This window comes from Myxocyprinus asiaticus, chromosome 19, assembly GCF_019703515.2.
Source record: "Myxocyprinus asiaticus isolate MX2 ecotype Aquarium Trade chromosome 19, UBuf_Myxa_2, whole genome shotgun sequence".
NCBI classification, from domain to species: Eukaryota; Metazoa; Chordata; class Actinopteri; order Cypriniformes; family Catostomidae; genus Myxocyprinus; species Myxocyprinus asiaticus.
This window is the reverse complement of record NC_059362.1, coordinates 23,904,699-23,927,955: the sequence shown is the minus strand read 5'-3', so window position 1 is coordinate 23,927,955 and position 23,257 is coordinate 23,904,699. Positions and strand designations below refer to the sequence as shown.

The 23,257-nt window shown below is 39.7% G+C and overlaps 1 protein-coding gene across 2 annotated transcripts in view; it reads right to left on the bottom strand.

Annotated features, from left to right (window-relative positions):
- Positions 1-23,257, bottom strand: part of LOC127409844 (E3 ubiquitin-protein ligase SH3RF1) — a 115,824-nt gene that overhangs the window by 40,683 nt on the left and 51,884 nt on the right. The window lies entirely within an intron of this gene.

The following is a 23,257-nucleotide window of genomic DNA, read 5'->3' as shown; positions in this document are numbered from 1 at the left end:
GAAACATGGTTTTTCAAGCAAAATTTCGGGCCGCCGAAGTAAATTTAATGACATTCATCTCGTGTTATAAATATGCTTCTCATCTGACACACGCAGCGTGATTGATCTCTGCGTCGTGCAAGTGCACGCGAGTCCAGCAAGCTTCCAGTTTGTGCTCCACAGACAGGAGAGTGCAGAGTGGGATTATTTGCACTACTCAATTTGAATTCTAATGAGTTTTTACCTTCAAGCGCTATGGAGAAAGTCAAACGTCTCAAATGGCTAGACAGCCTGACATTCTAACCAAAACGGACAAGGAATACAGCTAAAACACTCGAGCCAACAATTATATTCTGTCATGCAGGTTTTTTTAACTACACATTATCAGCCTTAATAAAATTCATTACAAATTATATTAGATATTAGGAAACAAACCGGCCATGTTTGCCTTCAGATATTCAAATATTCTCTACAGAGATGACAAATCATTAAGAGCCTAATGAAGTATTAAAAAAAATATGTATTATTTATTTGTTGCATTGCTTTGAGAAGATGTTGAGTTTCTTGATGAAAGTTTATAGTAATAATAATAATAATAATAATAATAACAATAAGTCAACAACATCAAACCAAAATGTGGCATAATGCAAAATTTAGCATTATGGTAAGGTTGATTTAAAACCAAATTGAGTTTCTTTTTGACAAATCATTTTTTTTACTTTGGCTTTGTCAAGATCCAAATAAAGAGAAAATTATATAAGAGGACGTAGTTTACAGTATAAGTTTAATTCACTGACTGGATTATACAAAAATAGGCATTACAATATGGTTATTTAATATATGAACCTATTTTTATTATATTGTGATATACTGCATTATAGTGATATAAAATTATTAATACCATGATATAAGATTTTGGTCTAATCGGCCATAATAGCCGATTACTATTACAGCATTTAAAAAAAACAAAAAAAACAATTATCCCCTTTTCTCAAAATTTGGAATGCCCAATTCCCACTACTTAGTAGGTCCTCGTGGTGGCGTGGTTACTCACCTCAATCCGGGTGGCGGAGGACAAGTCTCAGTTGCCTCCACTTCTGAGACATTCAATCTGCGCATCTTATCATGTGGTTTGCTGTGCATGACACCACAGAGACTCACAGTACGTGGAGGCTCATGCTACTCTCCATGATCCACGCACAACTTACCACGCGCCCCACTGAGAGTGAGAACCCCTAATCACGACCACGAGGAGGTTACCCCATGTGACTCTACCCTCCCTAGCAACCAGGCCAATTTGGTTGCTTAGGAGACCAGGCTGGAGTCACTCAGCACACCCTGGATTCGAACTCGCAACTCCAGGGGTGGTAGTCAGCATCAATACTCGCTGAGCTACCCAGGCCCCCCTATTACAGCATTTAAATTTTTGGGTGAACTATCACTGTGGACATTTGCAGAATGAATACAAAATAAAGACCCACACATCTATGATCTTCTCACAGCTATATAGTCAGAACACAATCACATAGGCTCAATGCTAGCTTTTGTGCTGCATGTGAGTGCAATGACCAGTTAGTCTGTCTGCTGGCTTGTCTTTAAGACTGACTTTGTTGGCTTGCCTCTCTGTTTGACAGCGCTAAGTTACTTTTTCTGTCTGTTTTGCACCGTCTGTGTTGCTTAACTCACTTACAGTGTACTTGTCTGACAATCCCAGAATGCCCTGGGATATGCCATTGGATCCACAATGCTGTGGGGCAAGTCCATTTATCAATGTGTGTGGAGTTTTATGGTGCAGAACCAGTCGTCTGGAACTGATTGAAGGTCCTTTCAGACCTGACAATGATCCATGGCCAGGAAGAGGGAGGAGGCTGCAGATGCAGTCCGATCCAACTGAATGAGCCTCTTTCAGGCAGGTGGTTCAAGAGAGGGGCCCTCTGTCCAAAATTCCCCCACCCCACTCTGAATAAAGCACCATGGGCTTCCTCCACTGTAGCACACATCCCTAGCGCATAGTGAGGGGAATGATAATTACAACACCATTGATAAAGAGAAAGAGTATGAGAGAGGAATTTTGGGAAATGAAAAAGAAACCTAAAAAAGTGCAAACAAGAATTTTCCTTCCTGTAAGTAGGCAAGTACGCAAGTAGGCCGGTAGGTAAGTATATAAGTAGGTAGGTAGTTAGATAGGTATGTATGTATGCAAGTAGGTAAGTGGGTAAATTGGAATAGTAGATAAAGAGGGAAAGAAAAAGAACGAAAAAGCAAAAGAAAGAGTGAGTGAAAGAAAGTGGAAGAGCAAGAGTGATAAGAGAAAGCGAAATAGCAAAAGACAGAAGTAGTACAAAAGAAATAGTGATAGAAAATGGAAAGAAAGAGCATAAGAAAGAAAACGAATATGAGAAAGAAAGCAAAATAATAAGAAATAGTGAAAAAGCATGAAACAAGTCAGTAGCCACTTTTTCACTATCGGGCCAGTGCGAGCCAGGGTTATCAACTTGCCAGCTGGGGCAAATAGCCTCAGACCTCGAGCTGTGAGACCAAAATCGATCTGCGTTCCCACTATCGGGCCAATAGCCCCGCAGCATTGCCCTAAAACCTGCCGTTAATAAGCCGCCCTGGTGCCAACATCACACACCCCACCCTATTCACAAGCAAGAGGGAAGCTAAAGCTGAGGTATCATGTTATCTAGAACATAGAGTTTATATCAAATGTAAACATTAGCTAGCATGCAAGATAAGTTAGCACTGACAACTCACCAACTGTAACTGCCTTGGTGTCCACTAACAGCGGGATGATGTTCTAGCACACAGTCCATTATTTTGAACCATGGAAAGTTCTTGCTTTAGGCACCACTTTGTCCACTGTGCGTTTTAATAGATTTGTTCTGTGCCTGCAATTTTTACATTTTTTCCCGAACCTGTACCATTGAATACACAATTTGGCAAGTTCAGCAATACTCCGCCTTTGACATTGACCCCGCCTCAATCCACAGTTGCCCTTGTCTGGCCCAAGGGTAATGGCCGTTGGCTCAGAGAAAGCCCCGAGGAGGCACGAAGCCATGGAAGTGACAGTGGGAACGCAACTAGCTCTGGCACGCACTAGCACGCCCTCATTTGGGCCGATAGTGGAAATGAGGCAAGTGAGAGTCCATTGAAATTCTGTTTGGCTCAGAGGAGGTTTAGACAGTGGAACTGACAAAGAACCACTTATCGTAAAGGACAGACGGCCAGCCAGAAACCAAGACAACTAATTAAAGGGCCAATCTGACCTTTTAGAAATCACATAACTTCTTCAAACTTAAAACAAACCAGATAGGAAATAAAGATGAGACAAAAAAAATGTTATTTGCTCACAATTCTATTTCCATTTGGCAAATGTAATTTGGGCCAAGAGCTTTATTTGATGTAATGGCTGTTCCTGAGTCCATTGACTTTAACAACCCACAAATCAAAGCTCCATTCGCCTGTGCACCTTTATTTTTTCACTCTCTACTCTTCCTCCCCTGTCCCCTCAGTGGGCCTCTCTCAAAGGCAGCTGTCAGCAGATCTGCACATTTACCCACTTTGCTCAGCTTAAAGCATGAGACAAAGAGAAAGAGTGAGCCAGAAGAGACGAAAGACCAAGGGATCAGAGGGAGGGATAAGAAAGACAAAAAGAGTGGGAGGGCTAGAATGAAAAGTTGGAAAAGAGAAATACATTGATCTAATGAATGTTAGGGGGGTCAATAAGCATGTTTGTCTGGTCTAAGCCTTGCGTGTGGAAACGAAGGGTGCTAGAGATTGATTGAACTGGACCGACATGAAAGCACCACATTCAGGCTTTTATCCAGCCTAAACAGAGCACTGAAGGTAGGCGTGTGTGCCCGTTCATTCAGGTTACATGAACCTCAACAGTTCTATTCAAAGAAAGTGAGGCCATTCGTGGCCATTGAGGCTTTTTGATCTTAAAACTCATCCTGGTCCAAAAACTGTTCTATGGGATAGGAAAGATAAACACCTTGCTCAGCTGAATCAGTATCAGTCCATCTCACTGAAGATCTAGTGCTGGATGAGCCTGGATCAGAGCTACAGGATATTACACACTAATGTAAGACAGCTCTGAGAGTCCACAGGCCTGAAATTACTCACCACTGTGCAACTGCACTAAATTTCTCTCGCTAGAGGGAATAACAACAGCAACTTTATGATGTTAACACTCTCCCCAGTGCTAGAAAGAATCTGTTTATTATGCAAACAGAGAAATATATTGCAGTTTTTTGTTTGTTTTGTTTACAGTTCTTATGTTTTTTGTCTTGGATGTTGTCTGCCTTATTGTATACGATAGACAAACACTTTTAGCCATTGGTTCTGCAATTGCACACCGAAAACCAGACTTCAAATTCCTCTATGCCGACTCGCTGTTTACAAACACGCCAGCGGAGTCCTTTGTCTGGGCTGCCCGGCTGCGGAAACACAGAAGGAAAAGGGGAAATAGAGCCGTCGTTCTCATCAGAGTAAGATGTCGTGCAAATCAACCCCCGCTACCCAGTATTCTTCTGGCAAATGTTCAATCTCTGGACAACAAGATCTGCGAGCTGAGAGCGTGGAACTCTTTCCAACGAGAGACGAGGGACTGCTGCATTATCTGCCTTACAGAAACTTGGATGTCTGCGGAGATTCCAGACTCAGCCATCGAAACCACGGGGTTCTCCGTGCACCGAGCGGACAGAGCGAAAGACCTCTCAGGTAAAAGCAGAGGTGGTGGTGTATGTTTTATGATCAACAAATCCTGGTGTGATCAGAGGAACGTACATTCTATCAAGTCTTTCCGCTCTCCTGATCTGGAATTTCTCATGCTTCTGTGTCGACCATTCTGGCTACCAAGGGAATTCACAGCGGTCATTATCACTGCTGTGTACATCCCCCCACAAGCCGACACAGACCAGGCACTCAAGGAACTGTATAGGAGTATAAGTGAGCAGGAAACCACGCACCCTGAGGCTGCATTTATTGTGACCAGGGACTTTAACAAAGCCAATTTCAAATCAATCGCACCAAAATACCACCAACATATCAGTTTCAACACACGAGGAGTCCGGGTTTTGGACCATTGCTACTCTCCCTTCCGGTATGGCAACAAATCCCTCCCCCGCCCACCATTTGGCAAATCAGACCACTCTTCTGTTCTCCTTCTGCCCGCTTACAGGCAGAAACTGAAACAGGAAGCACCCACCCTCAGAATGATCCAGTGCTGATCAGACCAATCAGATTCTACGCTACAAGACCATTTTGATCACGCGGACTGGGAGATGATCCGGTCCACCTCTGATGACGACATAGAGGTTTAAACTGATAGTGTAACATGTTTCATCAGAAAGTGTGTAGAGGACGTTGTTCCGACCAAAACAATACGGATCTACCCCAACCAGAAACCATGGTTTAATAGCGATGTTCGTGTGGCACTTAATGCGCGGGTTTCCACTTTTAATTCCAGGAACGCAGAGGAGCATAAACAAGCCAGTTATACCCTCAGCAAAACTATCAGAGCAGCCAAACACCAGTACAGGGACAAGACTGAAGGACAGTTCAACACCACCGACTCTAGAAGCATGTGGCAGGAAATTAATATCATCACGGACTACAAAGGGAATAAAAACTCCGCTGTGAACACCGCTGCCTCTCTCCCGGATGAGCTAAATACTTTTTATGCTCATTTCGAGGGAAATAACACTGCCCTTGTGGAGAGAGCTCTCGTGGCCGAAGCTACAGAGGTTAGTTCACTCTCCATTTCTGTAGCGGATGTAACCCGATCCTTCCGACAGGCGAATATCCGTAAAGCCGCGGGTCCAGATGGCATTCCGGGCCGTGCCATCAGAGTGTGCGCGAACCAACTGGCTGGTGTTTTTACGGACATTTTAAACCTTTCCCTCTCCTTGTCTGTAGTCCCCACATGCTTCAAAACATGTACAAAAGCAATCCAAAATCACTTGCTTAAATGACTAGCTTCCTGTTGCTCTGACCCCCATCATCAGAAAATGCTTTGAGAGACTAATCAGAGATTACATCTGCTTTGTGCTGCCTGCTTCACTGGACCCATTGCAGTCTGATTATCTCAACAACCGCTCCACTGATGATGCCATTGCATCTACACTACACACTACTCTCTCCCACCTGGAAAAAAGGAACACTTATGTGAGAATGCTGTTTGTAGAGTACAGCTCAACATTCAACAACATAGTGCCCTCCAAGCTTTATGTGAAACTCCGGGCTCTGGGCTTAAACAGCTCGCTGTGCAACTGGATCCTGGACTTCCTGTCAAGCAAACGCCAGGTGGTTAGAATGGGCAGCAACATATCCTCATCACTGACCCTCAACACTGGAGCCCCACAGGGCTGTGTTCTCAGCCCACTCTTGTATTCCTTGTACACACGACTGTGTGGCAACACACAGCTACAATGCCATCATGAAGTTTGCTGATGATACGACGGTGGTAGGTCTGATCACTGACAATGATGAAACGAGAGCCTAACGAGAGGAGGTGCACACTCTGACACGCTGGTGTCAGGAGCACAACCTCTCCCTCAACGTCATTAAGACCAAGGAGCTTGTGGTGCACTTCAGGAGAAAAGACAGAGAACACAGCCCCATCACCATCAAGTTCCTCAATAACCACATCACATGGTCCGTCCATTCTGAGGCCGTTGTGAAGAAGGCTCATGAGCGCCTCTTCTTTCTGAGACGGCTGAGGAAGTTTGGAATGAACCACCACATCCTCACACGGTTCTACACCAGCACTGTAGAGAGCATCCTGACTGGCTGCATCACTGCCTGGTACGGCAACAGCACCGCCCACAACTATGATATTAGTCCCACAAATCCCTTATATTTGCACATGTATTTTGTTACGAGCATATTCCAAACGGACTCCCGAAACCAACTACTCTTTTTAAAATGCCTGGATTAACACCATGAGAATATAACAGGCACAGTGATACACATAGCAAATAATGACAAAACACCATTAGCAGACTTTCAAAAACAGACCAGAGTTAGGTTTGCAGTACAAAGGGTTCATGAACTGCAACTATTTTTAAAGTATATAATTTCTGGAAGTGTGTGTATTAGCTGCATGTCCAGTGCCGGTGTTTGGCAGTTTATTAGTGCCACCAACATGCTGGATTGAGCAGCCACAGGGACTCTGGAAAAATGAATCTCACTGGTCAGTCAGTTTCCATCGCAGTCTGAAGAAGAAATAATATATATATATTTTTTTAAAACCCTTCAGATTGTTGGCGGACGATTTATCAGACCCGATGTGAATCCATTGTTCCCATTCAAAAGCTCATTAGAAAAAAAAAAGCACCAAAAAAAAAAAAAAAAACAAAAAAAAAAAAACCGATTTGGTGTGAACAGGCCTTTACTAGCACAGATTTTTAACCACACCACCCCAGAAGTAGGAGAAATGTGATTGGAAATGGAGCCAGCTGAACTTGAACTTGAGTCAGCCACATGAGTACCACGACTCATTCACATAAAACTAATGGTAGTGGTACGTTAAATAAAAAAACAGAACTATAAACAAAATGAATGGAGTGCTGCCTTTAGATTCCATCACACAATTAGGCTGGCGGCGATGTTTGGCGTTTCTTAGCGGAGTGGAATCTGACAATTTGTCACTATGTGACAGCTGGATGTGCCTTATACACCACTAATGAGAAATGTGTAATCCAACACTAATGAGCTCTCCCAGTCATGGGGCATCAATCACTATTAAGACTCTAGTATACACAAATATCCCCAACCATACCATCTTTATCACTGACTCTCTATCCTTCTAGTCCCATCTAATGTCACACCACACAGGCTTTTACCTCACTCAGTCATGACCCTTTCAATCTTTTCATCTGTCCTTATCTCTCCTTTCCTTTATATGATTCACAAAAGTCATTTAATCTGCAACCCATCACTGTTTATGTCATGTTTAAGACAAATGGTATATTATAGTCAGTTAAGTGTCAAAGCTCATGGCAAATTAGCGTCAGTTTCTTCAGCTGTGCAAGACATTAAAAAAGGTTACACCACCTGGGGTGCAATAGCAAACAAACACTCCCCACATTAACTGAATGAATCAGTGAGTGTTGGGAGTAACAGAGGATGTATTTCAACACTGCCCTCTCAGTGTGTGCATTTTAGCAAAAGGGCAGAGCAATGTCATGTCGCTCTGTTGGTTTTTACAAGGGCTGTTACAGTAGTAGTTCAGACAAGAGACAGGCTGAACTCCTGTAGAAAAATTCAGCCTGAGAAATCCCCAACACGAAAAGAAAGCACTAATTCCAATAGGCACAAGCAACTAGGGCCCTATGAAATCCGTTTTATTTTATTAATTCCGTTTTTATTTTTTTACAAATTCTGTTTTCAGTTTTATTTTCTCTGAATTGCGAGTTTTAAAGTTAATTACATTTTATCATAAAAATAAAACTAATCAAATTAATTCATAGAATTTTAATCAAATGAGAACAGAATAATTACTTGTCAACATATCATTGCATTATTTTTTTATGAAATGAAAAGCGTCTATTCTGATCCTCTCAGCACAATCCAAAAAGTTTTTTTTTTTTGGTAGAGCATCACAGTATTAATGCAAGCAGTGATGAAACTCTTGCTTGTGAGATATTGCTTAAATATAAATGTAATTATTATTGATATTATCATTATTACTACTACAACTACATTGAATATTACATTTTACTATACAGAAGTAATATATTTGTCACATTTTTAATTTACCACGTCTAGTTAAATGGAGCTTTTATTTTGGCGGAAAACCGGATGTTTTGGACTTCACTTCTCGCCTCCGGAAAGCAGTTCACTATATTGGCTAATGTGCTTATTAAACTACAACAGGCTATAATTTAATTATATAAATATATACTCCGCATGTGCTGCGCTTCACAGTGATTACAGTGCTCTGCTCTTCGTCATTTATGCACACACGGAGTGCACATGATGTGAATGATGCAGTGTATGCATGAGCTGCCAGCTTCTCACATTCACTTGCTGTTGAAGCTCAAGCAGACCATTTATTTTTTTAATTAAATCTCAGCCTTTTGTGGTTTGATAATCACACTAGGTCTTAAGATGATTTTAATTTGATTAACTGTGCATTTATACATTCATTTTATCCCAAATATGTCAAATTCCAAAGTTTCATAGTAAATACAGTTTTTATGACTGGATTCTGCGATTCCGTCTGTGTTTTCAGCATTGCGGAAAACATAGGGCACTAAGCAACCAAACCCATCAAACACTTTCCTCGTAACATGCATTCACGCTATTTATTTATTGCTTGTCTGTGTAAACATGCAATAGATGGACGTCTTGATACGGTATCTCAAAAACGCATCACACCGGTCAAAGTTATAAACAATAATAATAATAAAAAATTTTTTTTTTTAAAAACTGTCTTGTGACGCCAGCATTTTGTTCCATTCTATTGGAACTCCACCTAGATATTTTTAAACAAAAGAAATCCTGTGTGAACGGCTCCAAACTAGGGCTGCATCTAATGATTATTTTGATAATCGACTAATCTAACAATTATTAGAACAATTATTCTACTATTCGGGCGATTATTGCAACAATTAATCATTAGCTCTTAACAACTATTCAGCTTCTGCCCGGCGTTAAAAGGTTGTATTAAACATGCTTACTAACAATAAAGAGGACAAAATCATCTTTTAAAAATACCTCTAAAGGACATTCAGTGAATTAAAGGAAAAACATAATTTTTATTACGTTTAATTCAGTAAAAAATTAATTGCAAAAATCCCTTGTTTTCCAATTAAAATGGTCTAAAAATCCTTAAAACAAGATACATCTACTTGAGAAGCAACATATAAGATATTTTGTATATAAGTGTATTTTTTTTCACTTGGTTATACTTCTGCGAGTGCACTAAAGACAATATATACCTATATTCAAGATCTATTCTATAAAAGCAAGTCTAAATATATTATATGCTGCTCAGGTGAATGCATCTTTTTTTAGATATTTTAAAATTATTGTATTTTTTTACACACACACACACACATACACACACACACATACATATATATATATATATATATATATATATATATATATATATATATTATACACACACACACACAATTTTATATTAAAATTATATACAGCTCTGGAAAAAGAGACCACTACAAAATTATCAGTTTCTCTGGATTTACTATTTATAGGGATGTGTTTGAGTAAAATGAACATCTTTGTTTTATTCTATAAAGTACTGAAAACATTTCTCCCAAATTCCAAACAAAAATATTGTCATTTAGAGCATTTATTTGCAAAAAATGACAACTGGTCAAAATAACAAAAAAGATGCAGTGTTTTCAGACCTCGAATAATGTAAAGAAAACAAGTTCATATTCATTTTTAAACAACACAATACTAATATTTTAACTTAGGAAGAGTTCAGAAATCAATATTTGGCGGAATAAACCCTGATTTTCAATCACAGCTTTCATGCGTCTTGGCATGCTCTCTACCAATCATTCACATTGCTGTTGGGTGACTTTATGCCACTCCTGGTGCAAAAATTCAAGCAGCTCGGCTTTGTTTGATGGCTTGTGACCATCCATCTTCCTCTTGATCACATTCCAGAGGTTTTCAATGGGGTTCAGGTCTGGAAATTGGGCGGGCAATGACAGGGTCTTGATCCAGTGGTCCTTCATCCACACCTTGATTGGCCTGGCTATGTGGCATGAAGCATTGTCCTGCTGGAAAATCCAATCCTCAGAGTTGGGGAACATTGTCAGAGCAGAGGGAAGCAAGTTTTCTTCCAGGATAACCTTGTATGTGGCTTGATTCATGCGCCCTTCACAAAGACTAATCTGCCCGATTGCAGCCTTGCTGAAGCACCCCCAGATCATCACCGATCCTCCACCTGGTCATCTAATGGTCAGACTGAGACCTGGAGAGGCCTTCAAACCACAGGATTGTTAATGATCTGGGGGTGCAGATCATTGGGGCAAGTGACCCCAAACTTTTGAACGGTAGTGTGTGTGTGTGTGTATATATATATATATATATATATATATATATACACAGGTGCATCTCAATAAATTAGAATGTCGTGGAAAAGTTAATTTATTTCAGTAATTCAACTCAAATTGTGAAACTCGTGTATTAAATAAATTCAGTGCACACAGACTGAAGTAGTTTAAGTCTTTGGTTCTTTTAATTGTGATGATTTTGGCTCACATTTAACAAAAACCCACCAATTCACTATCTCAAAAAATTAGAATATGGTGACATGCCAATCAGCTAATCAACTCAAAACACCTGCAAAGGTTTCCTGAGCCTTCAAAATGGTCTCTCAGTTTGGTTCACTAGGCTACACAATCATGGGGAAGACTGCTGATCTGACAGTTGTCCAGAAGACAATCATTGACACCCTTCACAAGGAGGGTAAGCCACAAACATTCATTGCCAAAGAAGCTGGCTGTTCACAGAGTGCTGTATCCAAGCATGTTAACAGAAAGTTGAGTGGAAGGAAAAAGTGTGGAAGAAAAAGATGCACAACCAACCGAGAGAACCGCAGCCTTATGAGGATTGTCAAGCAAAATCGATTCAAGAATTTGGGTGAACTTAACAAGGAATGGACTGAGGCTGGGGTCAAGGCATCAAGAGCCACCACACACAGACATGTCAAGGAATTTGACTACAGTTGTCGTATTCCTCTTGTCAAGCCACTCCTGAACCACAGACAATGTCAGAGGCATCTTACCTGGGCTAAGGAGAAGAAGAACTGGACTGTTGCCCAGTGTTCCAAAGTCCTCTTTTCAGATGAGAGCAAGTTTTGTATTTCATTTGGAAACCAAGGTCCTAGAGTCTGGAGGAAGGGTGGAGAAGCTCATAGCCCAAGTTGCTTGAAGTCCAGTGTTAAGTTTCCACAGTCTGTGATGATTTGGGGTGCAATGTCATCTGCTGGTGTTGGTCCATTGTGTTTTTTGAAAACCAAAGTCACTGCACCCGTTTACCAAGAAATTTTGGAGCACTTCAGGCTTCCTTCTGCTGACCAGCTTTTTAAAGATACTGATTTCATTTTCCAGCAGGATTTGGCACCTGCCCACACTGCCAAAAGCACCAGAAGTTGGTTAAAAGACCATGGTGTTGGTGCGCTTGACTGGCCAGCAAACTCACCAGACCTGAACCCCATAGAGAATCTATGGGGTATTGTCAAGAGGAAAATGAGAAACAAGAGACCAAAAAATGCAGATGAGCTGAAGGCCACTGTCAAAGAAACCTGGGCTTCCATACCACCTCAGCAGTGCCACAAACTGATCACCTCCATGCCATGCCGAATTGAGGCAGTAATTAAAGCAAAAGGAGCCCCTACCAAGTATTGAGTACATATACAGTAAATTAACATACTTTCCAGAAGGCCAACAATTCACTAAAAATGTTTTTTTTTATTGGTCTTATGATGTATTCTAATTTTTTGAGATAGTGAATTGGTGGGTTTTTGTTAAATGTGAGCCAAAATCATCACAATTAAAAGAACCAAAGACTTAAACTACTTCAGTCTGTGTGCATTGAATTTATTTAATACACGAGTTTCACAATTTGAGTTGAATTACTGAAATAAATGAACTTTTCCACGACATTCTAATTTATTGAGATGCACCTGTATATATACACACACACACACACACACACACACACACACACACACACACTACCGGTCAAAAGTTTTGAAACACTTGACTGAAATGTTTCACATGATCTTAAAAATCTTTTGATCTGAAGGCGTATGCTTAAATGTTTGAAATTAGTTTTGTAGACAAAAATATAATTGTGCCACCATATTCATTTCATTATAATTCTAAAATGTAATAAACAAAAATTTTTTTTGAAAATGATGACTTAGACAAAATAATAAAGAAAAGCAGCCAATAAGTGCCCAATATAGATGGGAACTCCTTCAATAATGTTTAAAAGCATCCCAGGGTGATACCTCAAGAAGTTGGTTGATAAAATGCCAAGAGTACATGTCTGCAAATTCTAGGCAATGGGTGACTACTTTGAAGATGCTAAAATATAACACAGTTTTTATTTATTTTGGATTTTTAGTCACAGCATAATTCCTATAGTTCCTTTTATGTTATTCCATAGTTTTGATGACTTTACTATTATTCTAAAATGTGAAGAAAAAAATTATAATAAAGAATGAGTAAGTGTTTCAAAACTTTTGACCGGTAGTGTGTATACACACACACACAGTACTGTATATATGAGACATATAATTTTTGTGACAAGTGCCAAAAACTTTTGCACAGTACTGTAAATATGCACCTGTATATACAGGTGCATATTTACAGTACTGTGCAAAAGTTTTTGGCACGGGGTGCAAAAGTTTTAGGCACTTGTGAAAAATGTTGCATAGTGAGGATGTCTTCAAAAATAATGCCATAAATAGTTTTAATTTATCAATAAACGTCATACAAAGCACCAAATAAACAAGGTACACATGGACACAGTTTTTCTTGGTTTTTGGCAGATAGGATGTTCCAAGCTTCTTTGAGACCTTGCCACAGATCTTCTATTTAGGCGGTCTCAATTGATTCCATTTTTTCATAATTTATAATTAATTATAATTATATTTATTTATCACACATTATACATTTGCACATATACAGTGAAATTCTTTTTTTCACATATCCCAGCTAAGCTGGGGTCAGAGTGCAGGGTCAGCCATGATACGGCGCCCCTGGAGCAGATAGGCTCAAGGGTCCAACAGTGGCATCTTGGCGGTGCTGGGGCTTGAACCCCCAACCTTCTGATCAGTAACCCAGAGCCTTAACCGCTGAGCCACCACCGCCCCTAATGTAATCCCAGACTGACTCGATACTGAGATCCGGGCTCCTTGTTCTTCTTCTATTCAATTCTATTTGCAAAGGGAATGTTGAAATCTAAAATTTATATTTCCTACTGATAAAATCAAACCAGAATATATAAAAGAACTGTTTTAAGACAATTGTTTTTGTGAAAAATATCATGCACTTAAGACTTTTGCACAGTACTTTATATCTATAATTATATAATTTTTTAAAATATTTTTTATTGTCGACGTTGTCGATAACGTTGACTAATCATTTCAGCCCTACTCCAAACACACTTTACAGATCTTCAACATCAACTGAAGATGACGCTGTGTTTTTGGCATAGGAGTTTGTGAGTGGGCCGGCCATAATGTTTTCATTAGGGCTACATTAGTTGAAATGGGGTGCTAATGGCTCCGTTTATGACCACTGGGAAATGACCTGACCTGTCCCTCTTCTGAGCCCTCTGCTAAAAACAGACTCCCACCTACAGCTCTTGCAGAAACCCTGTACTTCTCACCTCCAGACTAGCAGGACACCCTGTTGAAGTTTTAGTGGATAATTACATTGTAAAGAATGATAGATCAGGTGTGGAGGACGCTGAGTGGGTGTTTACGACCAAGGGAATGAGTGAGTGAGTCGATGCAGGAATGAGATCTGAATAACAAAACACAAGGTTTGGCCAGGCAGAGGAAATAAATATTCATCTGCTGCAATGATTTTTGTCTGTCACAGACCCAATAAGAAGCAAACGGTGATCAAAGCACAGCAAGAGTTTGATGAGGAATGGAAAGAACAGCATTCGTGTTAGTGAGAGAGAGACAGGCAGAACAGTTAGAGAGCTTATCAGGTCACATATGTGATACTAGCTGTCCTTTCCTTCTGCATTCGACCTTTGACCTTTCAATTTAGGCAGATGAGCAGTCTGCTTCTGTGGTAAAAAGTGAGACCAAGTAGTTAAGGTTTCCATGGCAACATCTGCAAAGGCTGCACAGTTCTTTCTGTCCTCCTCTCAGCCAAAAATATAAATGAAATACAGATGTTTCATGTGCAATTTTTACAATCTTTGAGAGGGAAAAATAACAAAGGCTCACTGGAAATCATCTAGTAAACAAGGATATCTACTAGCTGAAAAGCTGAATAGTTAAATCTAATTAAAATGCTACTAGACTACCTTTTCTATGACAGAGGTTTTCATCTGATTGTAAGCGTATACATATGTATGTGCAGTGTGTTTTACATTAAACTGGACTATAAGTTACCTTTGGAATGACAGGAAAAAAAAGTGACATCCAGAAAATATGGTAGGTCTATAGGATTTTTTGGCTGTTATCACCCGTTATAACCCAAAGTTTGAGCAATAGTAGGCTAATAGTAACGCTTGACTCAGGAAGAACCACTAATAACAGTACATGTAACACTTTCTTTTAACCCTTTACACACAAAATACAGACATACAATCTTATTTTGTTTCATAGCAGGGGTCGGCAACCTATGGCATGCATGCCAACATTGGCACACGGAGGGGTAATCACTGGCACGCCAGCAACGGCAAGAGAGCAGCAGACTATTTATATAAATTCTGCACCTGCATTCCAATCTACATCTTGATGTAATCCATCCTCATGATCACGCAATGTGTTTTCATGAGCTGAATGGGGGGCTAAACAAAAAGTAAAAATGTGACTAGACTGCAGTATACCCAACAGACTTGTGCAGCGCGTGCAAGCCGGCAGTGCTTTACTTTTGGTTAATCGCACAAGTAAACGCGCCTGCTTTGCTTCAGTCATGCTGCGCGGATGCCTACATTCCGTGTTTCATTTGTTTCATTTTGCTTTCAGAACAACACATCACGTAATAAGGAAAACACCACTATTATGTTGCCTTTGTTTGCTATCGGAATTATCCTACTTCCCACTTCTGAAGTGGTAATTACGAGTACGTCATGTTCATGTGCTTTGTTGTCAGAAAGAACAGGAAACGTAGATGACACCAGGTTCATTCAAACATATTTCTTGGGGTCAGCACAGCCATTGACCAGGAAAAAAATAAAATGGCACTCCATGTCAAAAAGGTTGCTGACCCGTTTTATAGCGTGGTGGAAATGGGTGGTTTGTTTTAATGACTTCTAGTCTTATTTTATTAGCTTACCAAGCAGAGTATGCATTAGGGTTGCCACGGTGTTACTGGTTTTATTTGATACAAGGGACAACACCTGTGTGAAATTTTATACTGGGTAAAAGGGGGGAAAATTATGAATGGAACTTCCCATATCAATACAATAGCCTAACAAATAGAATAGCCTTGAATAAAGAATAGTTGCCAAATAAAGAGTTTGCAACCCATGACAAATGAACTTAACGCATTGAAAGCCAAATGTTCTTTACCAACATATCAAATTACACAGGCAACAAAGTGCACATTTAATTGCAGGTAGTGAATATAATGTGCATAGTGGGTAACTGTAAGACGTCTCAGATTCAGAATGACAAGAAATGCTGTGTGACACTCAGACGCACACTTTAAGAAACACACTTTATAATATTTTTAAGAACAGATAACAGAAAAGCCAGCTATGCGCATGTCTGACACGCTGTTTGTTCGGAGGCGTGCAGTCTTGTGGAACACGCGCATGTAAAGGGTTCTAATTTTTTCTTTGTTTCAGTCTTCTGAAATTTTTTTGCAAGAATAGTATCATCTATGAGAATGCTGCAAATGACCTCAGACCATCTCAGCTCAGGAGGTACTCCGAGTTCAGTTCGCTTTATTTCCACAGAGCAGTTCATTGTAAGCGCAACTCTGCAGGGTCACTTTATATGTAGCCTATACATCTGTGATTAAATAAAAAAATAATACAAAAACACGTTCACCTCAAACCATGATTTATATTTCAGTGACTATTACCATCATTATAATTATGTTTACATTTATAATTGTTTTTAGATCTTAATTTTTATTAGTAATTTTCCACCTGTTGTCATAGACGGATACTTGCATGACGGTAAATGGAAAGGTGGATATATGATTTTTTTTGTTTTGTTTTTTTGACCACTTCATTATTTTAATTGCTTTTTTGTTTTGTTTGAAGTGCAATTTAAATTTCGAAATGTCTTTGGTTTAAGTTTTTCATTTTTTAATTAAATTAATTTTCAATGCAAAATCACTAAAGCAAGAATATTCACAGATCCCTCAGCTGGGGGGTTGATGTAATTGGATATTGTGATATTTTTCTTTTTTTATAAAAATATCATGAACGTATTTCTTGCATAATCACACAGCCTTAGGAGGGAACAAAACAAATTTATTTACACACATTCAAAATCATTACCCTTCTGAAGCAGCTAAACTGGGTCCTTGTATGAAAGGTAATAAAACACCAACATTAAACCCGCAACAACCCACAATAATTGATGTACAGGTGCATCTCAATAAATTAGAATGTCGTGGAAAAGTTCATTTATTTCAGTAATTCAACTCAAATTGTGAAACTCGTATATTAAATAAATTCAATGCACACAGACTGAAGTAGTTTAAGTCTTTGGTTCTTTTAATTGTGATGATTTTGGCTCACATTTAACAAAAACCCACCAATTCACTATCTCCAAAAATTAGAATACATCATAAGACCAATAAAAAAAGTGAATTGTTGGCCTTCTGGAAAGTATGTTCATTTACTGTATATGTACTCAATACTTGGTAGGGGCTCCTTTTTGTTTTAATTACTGCCTCAATTCGGCATGGCATGGAGGTGATCAGTTTGTGGCACTGCTGAGGTGGTATGGAAGCCCAGGTTTCTTTGACAGTGGCCTTCAGCTCATCTGCATTTTTTGGTCTCTTGTTTCTCATTTTCCTCTTGACAATACCCCATAGATTCTCTATGGGGTTCAGGTCTGGTGAGTTTGCTGGCCAGTCAAGCACACCAACACCATGGTCATTTAACCAACTTTTGGTGCTTTTGGCAGTGTGGGCAGGTGCCAAATCCTGCTGGAAAATAAAATCAGCATCCTTAAAAAGCTGGTCAGCAAAAGGAAGCATGAAGTGCTCCAAAATTTCTTGGTAAACGGGTGCAGTGACTTTGGTTTTCAAAAAACACAATGGACCAACACCAGCAGATGACATTGCACCCCAAATCATCACAGACTGTGGAAACTTAACACTGGACTTCAAGCAACTTGGGCTATGAGCTTCTCCACCCTTCCTCCAGACTCTAGGACCTTGGTTTCCAAATGAAATACAAAACTTGCTCTCATCTGAAAAGAGGACTTTGGACCACTGGGCAACAGTCCAGTTCTTCTTCTCCTTAGCCCAGGTAAGACGCCTCTGACGTTGTCTGTGGTTCAGGAGTGGCTTAACAAGAGGAATACGACAACTGTAGCCAAATTCCTTGACACGTCTGTGTGTGGTGGCTCTTGATGCCTTGACCCCAGCCTCAGTCCATTCCTTGTGAAGTTCACCCAAATTCTTGAATCGATTTTGCTTGACAATCCTCATAAGACTGCGGTTCTCTCGGCTGGTTGTGCATCTTTTTCTTCCACACTTTTTCCTTCCACTCAACTTTCTGTTAACATGCTTGGATACAGCACTCTGTGAACAGCCAGCTTCTTTGGCAATGAATGTTTGTGGCTTACCCTCCTTGTGAAGGGTGTCAATGATTGTCTTCTGGACAACTGTCAGATCAGCAGTCTTCCCCATGATTGTGTAGCCTAGTGAACCAAACTGAGAGACCATTTTGAAGGCTCAGGAAAACTTTGCAGGTGTTTTGAGTTGATTAGCTGATTGGCATGTCACCATATTCTAATTTTTTGAGATAGTGAATTGGTGGGTTTTTGTTAAATGTGAGCCAAAATCATCACAATTAAAAGAACCAAAGACTTAAACTACTTCAGTCTGTGTGCATTGAATTTATTTAATACACGAGTTTCACAATTTGAGTTGAATTACTGAAATAAATGAACTTTTCCACGACATTCTAATTTATTGAGATGCACCTGTATTTGACCGGACAACGAAATACCCGCCCGATAGCCCATGATAGTATGCACGGATGAAGTAGGTTCATTGCCAAAGAGATGTTGCCCTTCACAACTGTTGAAAAGCCATCTTTCAAAAAGTTGAACACCACACATTTTAATTGCACTTCATTTTTAAAGTTAAAATACAAAATAAAGTTCAAAGTTTGAAATCAAGCTGCCTTGCGTTATTGTGTGGGCTATTGCTTAATGAAAATTACCCCATAGTATCACTTAGCGTCCAACCAGTGGTAATACCGGTATTAGTCGGTTTGAACGTGAACGGTGTGAAAATTATGATATCATGGCAAGTCTAGTATAAATCCTCAAACACACAGAAATCAAACTTTATCCATAACTGTGAGATATTATCCAAACATTAATAGACCACAGAACAGTGGAGGAAAGATAATCACAAAAACAGGAGGCAAAATAATGCCCTGAAAACACACTCACAAACACATGGCAATCTGACTGGACTCCAGACGTGCATCTGGACCTGGATCACACATGAACCTGCGCAGAATGACCTCTGGTCTTTTTAACTCGTTTCTCTTTATCCTTCTCTTCTTTAAACGATGTCCCTTTTTCCCAGCCCTCTCCATTTACCTTCTACTTTCGTAAGCAATCGTTTTGACAAACTTTTGACTTGTGTCCCTGTGACCATCCCAGTCCACATCCAACTCATTACAACACACACCTGTTCCACAGCCACTGACCTCTATAATTCCTGTTTTTCACCTTGCCATGGGGAAATGGACTACATTTTATGGGCTCATGGGAACAACAGCCATTACAGCTTGATTGAGTCAAGATGCATCAGACCGGTGTGCAAACTCTCATGGGAGTTGGAGTCCTTTCGTGTGATCATAGCCACCTGGCCTAAATGTGTGGACAAATGAACCATGAAGCAGTCATGTGTAAAGCTAAATGTCAAACTAAAAGCAGAGCCCTAGTTAAGGGGAGAAGAATATACTTTTTCATTGTGTAAAACACTAAACATATGGGAGTAAAAGCACAGACATTGCTGAGGCGGGGATTGCTTCTTTTAGTAGGGAGGGGGATCTGGGCTTTATAGAGGAATTATGGGAGGAGCAGCATGTGGCTTTCTTGAAGTGTGTATGTAATTGTGTGTATGTCTGAGTCTAAGGAAAAATGAAGCAAATTTGTGCTGCTTTTTGGTATGTTGACAGTTTGAGAGCCATATTATGTGATTAAATTTAAATGTGATCTCTCTTGGAATCTTTTACTCTCATTGTGTGTACACCAGCCTGACCTCATTCCTATGTTAAATGCAGGTGGTTTCATATGCACTGAAATACAGCAAGAGTAGCATAACATAACCCTCAATCTCCAGCCACACAGACAAAAAAGTAGAACCTTTCTTTAAAGGGATAGTAAATGTAAAAATTCAATTCTGCCATCACATGCTCACCTTCATGTTGTTCCAATTTCATATGACTATCTTTCCTTAGTGGAACACAAAAGTAGATGTTAGAAGCAGAATGGCAGCATTAGTCACCATTCACTTTCATGTCACTTACTATACTTTTGAAAGTGACTGGTGACTGAGGCTAACATTCTGCCTAACATCTCCTTTTGTGTTCCACTGAAAAAAGTCATACAAGTATGGAAATGTTACATGATAACATATAATTTTAACCTTTAATTCCCCACATCTTCCTCTCTCTTTGTCTGATCATACATGACTACATAAGCAGTCATTCAACAGATGCTTTTATGTGCTTATAAATAATTTACACTTTGTCAGAGAACACTGCAAATCTATTGATTATAATCTACTGATAGGCAATATCTAATGAATTGCTCGTTGTGGGGTTCGAACCTACAGTTGAAGTCAGATGTTTACATACACTTGAAGTCATTAAAACTCATTTTTTAACTACTCCACAGATTTCATATGAGCAAACTATAGTTTTGGCAAGTCGTTTAGGACATCTACTTTTTGCATGACACAAATAATTTTTCCAACAATTGTTTACAGACAGATTTTAATTGACTATCACAATTCCAGTGGGTCAGAAGTTTACATACCCCAAGTTAACTGTGCCTTTAAGCAGCTTGGAAAATTCCAAAAAATGATGTCAAGCCTTCAGGCAATTAGCCAATTAGCTTCTGATAAGCTAACTGGAGTCAATTGGAGGTGTACCTGTGGATGTATTTTAAGGCCTACCTTTAAACGCAGCACCTCTTTGCTTGACATCATGGGAAAATCTAAAGAAATCAGCCAAGACCTCAGAAAAAAAATTGTGGACCTCCACAAGTCTGGTTCATACTTGGGAGCAATATTACACAAGTATAAACACCATGGGACCACGCAGCCATCATATCGCTCAGGAAGGAGACGCATTCTGTCTCCTAGAGAGCCAGACCTATGACTGCGGCATAGGTCTGGGGTCTGTAGCCGCTTCAACTGGCTAAGATCTGCCCATTTAGACAGGAAAAGCCATGCTAACTGACATGTTAATCACAGTCAGTTTTGTCATGACGGGGTGTTTAGGGGTGGGATTATCGGAGATGTATCACACCATAATAAAAGACAGACTTAGGGAAATAAAAAAAAATTATATAATGGCGCACGAGTCTCCACGAGTGACTGCACAGAAAACACAGGAAAATAGCTGGAAAAAAAAAGGTGTACAGTCAGTACAGCACAGAAAATCTCATTATAAAGAATTTCACATAACTAAGTAAATGAAGCAGAATATGCAGCTCTGCTCATGGTTATCCGCTTTACTTTCTGCTATGTGCCTCAAATGAAACTCTGAATATCTTTAAAGATTTTATGTCACTACCCTGGTAAACTTGGGCAAATTCTGTGATTATTTAATTCTCAAAAGCACTCACTGAATCAACACGGACCCTTGTGAACACGACTTGGCTTCCAGGTGGACTGATAAAATGTTCTGTGTATGTCTCCTTGCGGAAGTTCCTTTGAACCGGGCAATCAGATTAGTGCTGATTGTTCGAGAAAGCCTTTACCAGTTTTGTGTGCTATAAGCATCAGACGGTTAGTACACAGACTGTGGACGGTTAGAACACAGACTGTGGGCATGCTGTCTGAGGCTGAGACTAGGAGGGAGCATATATTGTGAACCACTCTGAGAACACAGAATACAAAGTTCACAAAGTCCTTGAAATAATTCACCCTTTGCTAGTTTGTTTATTAAATATACTGTATAATTTTTCAGCTACCATTAAGTGTGCCATACTCTCAGCTCAGTTTAACACATTTTGCTACATGCAATAAAAGATATTTAAAAAAGAAATACGTTTAATAACTATAACATTTGTTTGCACAAAACTGTCAAAGTCATCAAAACAGAGACTTACGGATTATGTATGATAACAAAGGGAACATTGCTACGAGCCAAAAAGTCAGAAAGTAAAATATTGCTGTGGTTCTTTGTTTGCTGTAGTGGTGTTTCTCACCCTTAAATGCATGTTTTGCCATCACCTCTTGTTGTTCGAGTAAAAAACATGAATTTGAATATAAATGAAGTAAAAGCAATAGAACTAAAAATAGCACAACAAATGCCTAAAACGGCATGTGGGTAGTACTAGTTGCTCATAAAATCGACGTGATAGCATGCAGATGTATAAACTGAGCACAAAACAAGAAATAAGAGAGCACTAATAATATAGCCATAGCAATAGATATGCTGCAATAGTAAATTTACATAGACGTGAAATAATGTTATTTAATGAGCAGCAAATTTATCCTCTTCATAAATGAATTCCAAGGGCAAATTGTTTTTTTTTTTCCAACTACAGAGTATTTATACTGATCAGCCACAACATTAAAACCAATGACAGGTGAAGTGAATAACATTTATCTCATTACAATGGCACCTGTCAAGGGGTGGGATATACTAGGCAGCAAGTGAACAGTCAGTTCTTGAATTTCATGTGTTGGAAGCAGGAAAAATGGGCAAGCTTAAGGAACTGAGCGACTTTGACAAGGGCGAAATTGTGATGGCTAGACGACTGGGTCAGAGCATCTCTAAAATGGCAGGTCTTGTGGGGTGTTCCCGGTATGCAGTGGTTAGTACCTACCAAAAGTGTTCCAAGAAAGGACAACCAGTGAACGGGCGACAGGGTCATGGGCACCCAAGGCTCATTGATGCGTGTTGGGAGCGAAGGCTTGTCCGTCTGGTCCAATCCACAGAAGAGCACAAATTTCTGAAAAACATAATGCTGGCCATGATAGAAAGGTGTCAGAACACACAGTGCATTGCAGCTTGCTGACCCGTCCACTGCTGAAAGTGCCTACAATGGGCACGTGAGCATCAGAACTGGACCATGGAGCAATGGAAGAAGGTGGCGTGGTCTGATGAATCACATTTTCTTTTAGATCACGTGGACGGCCGGGTGCAT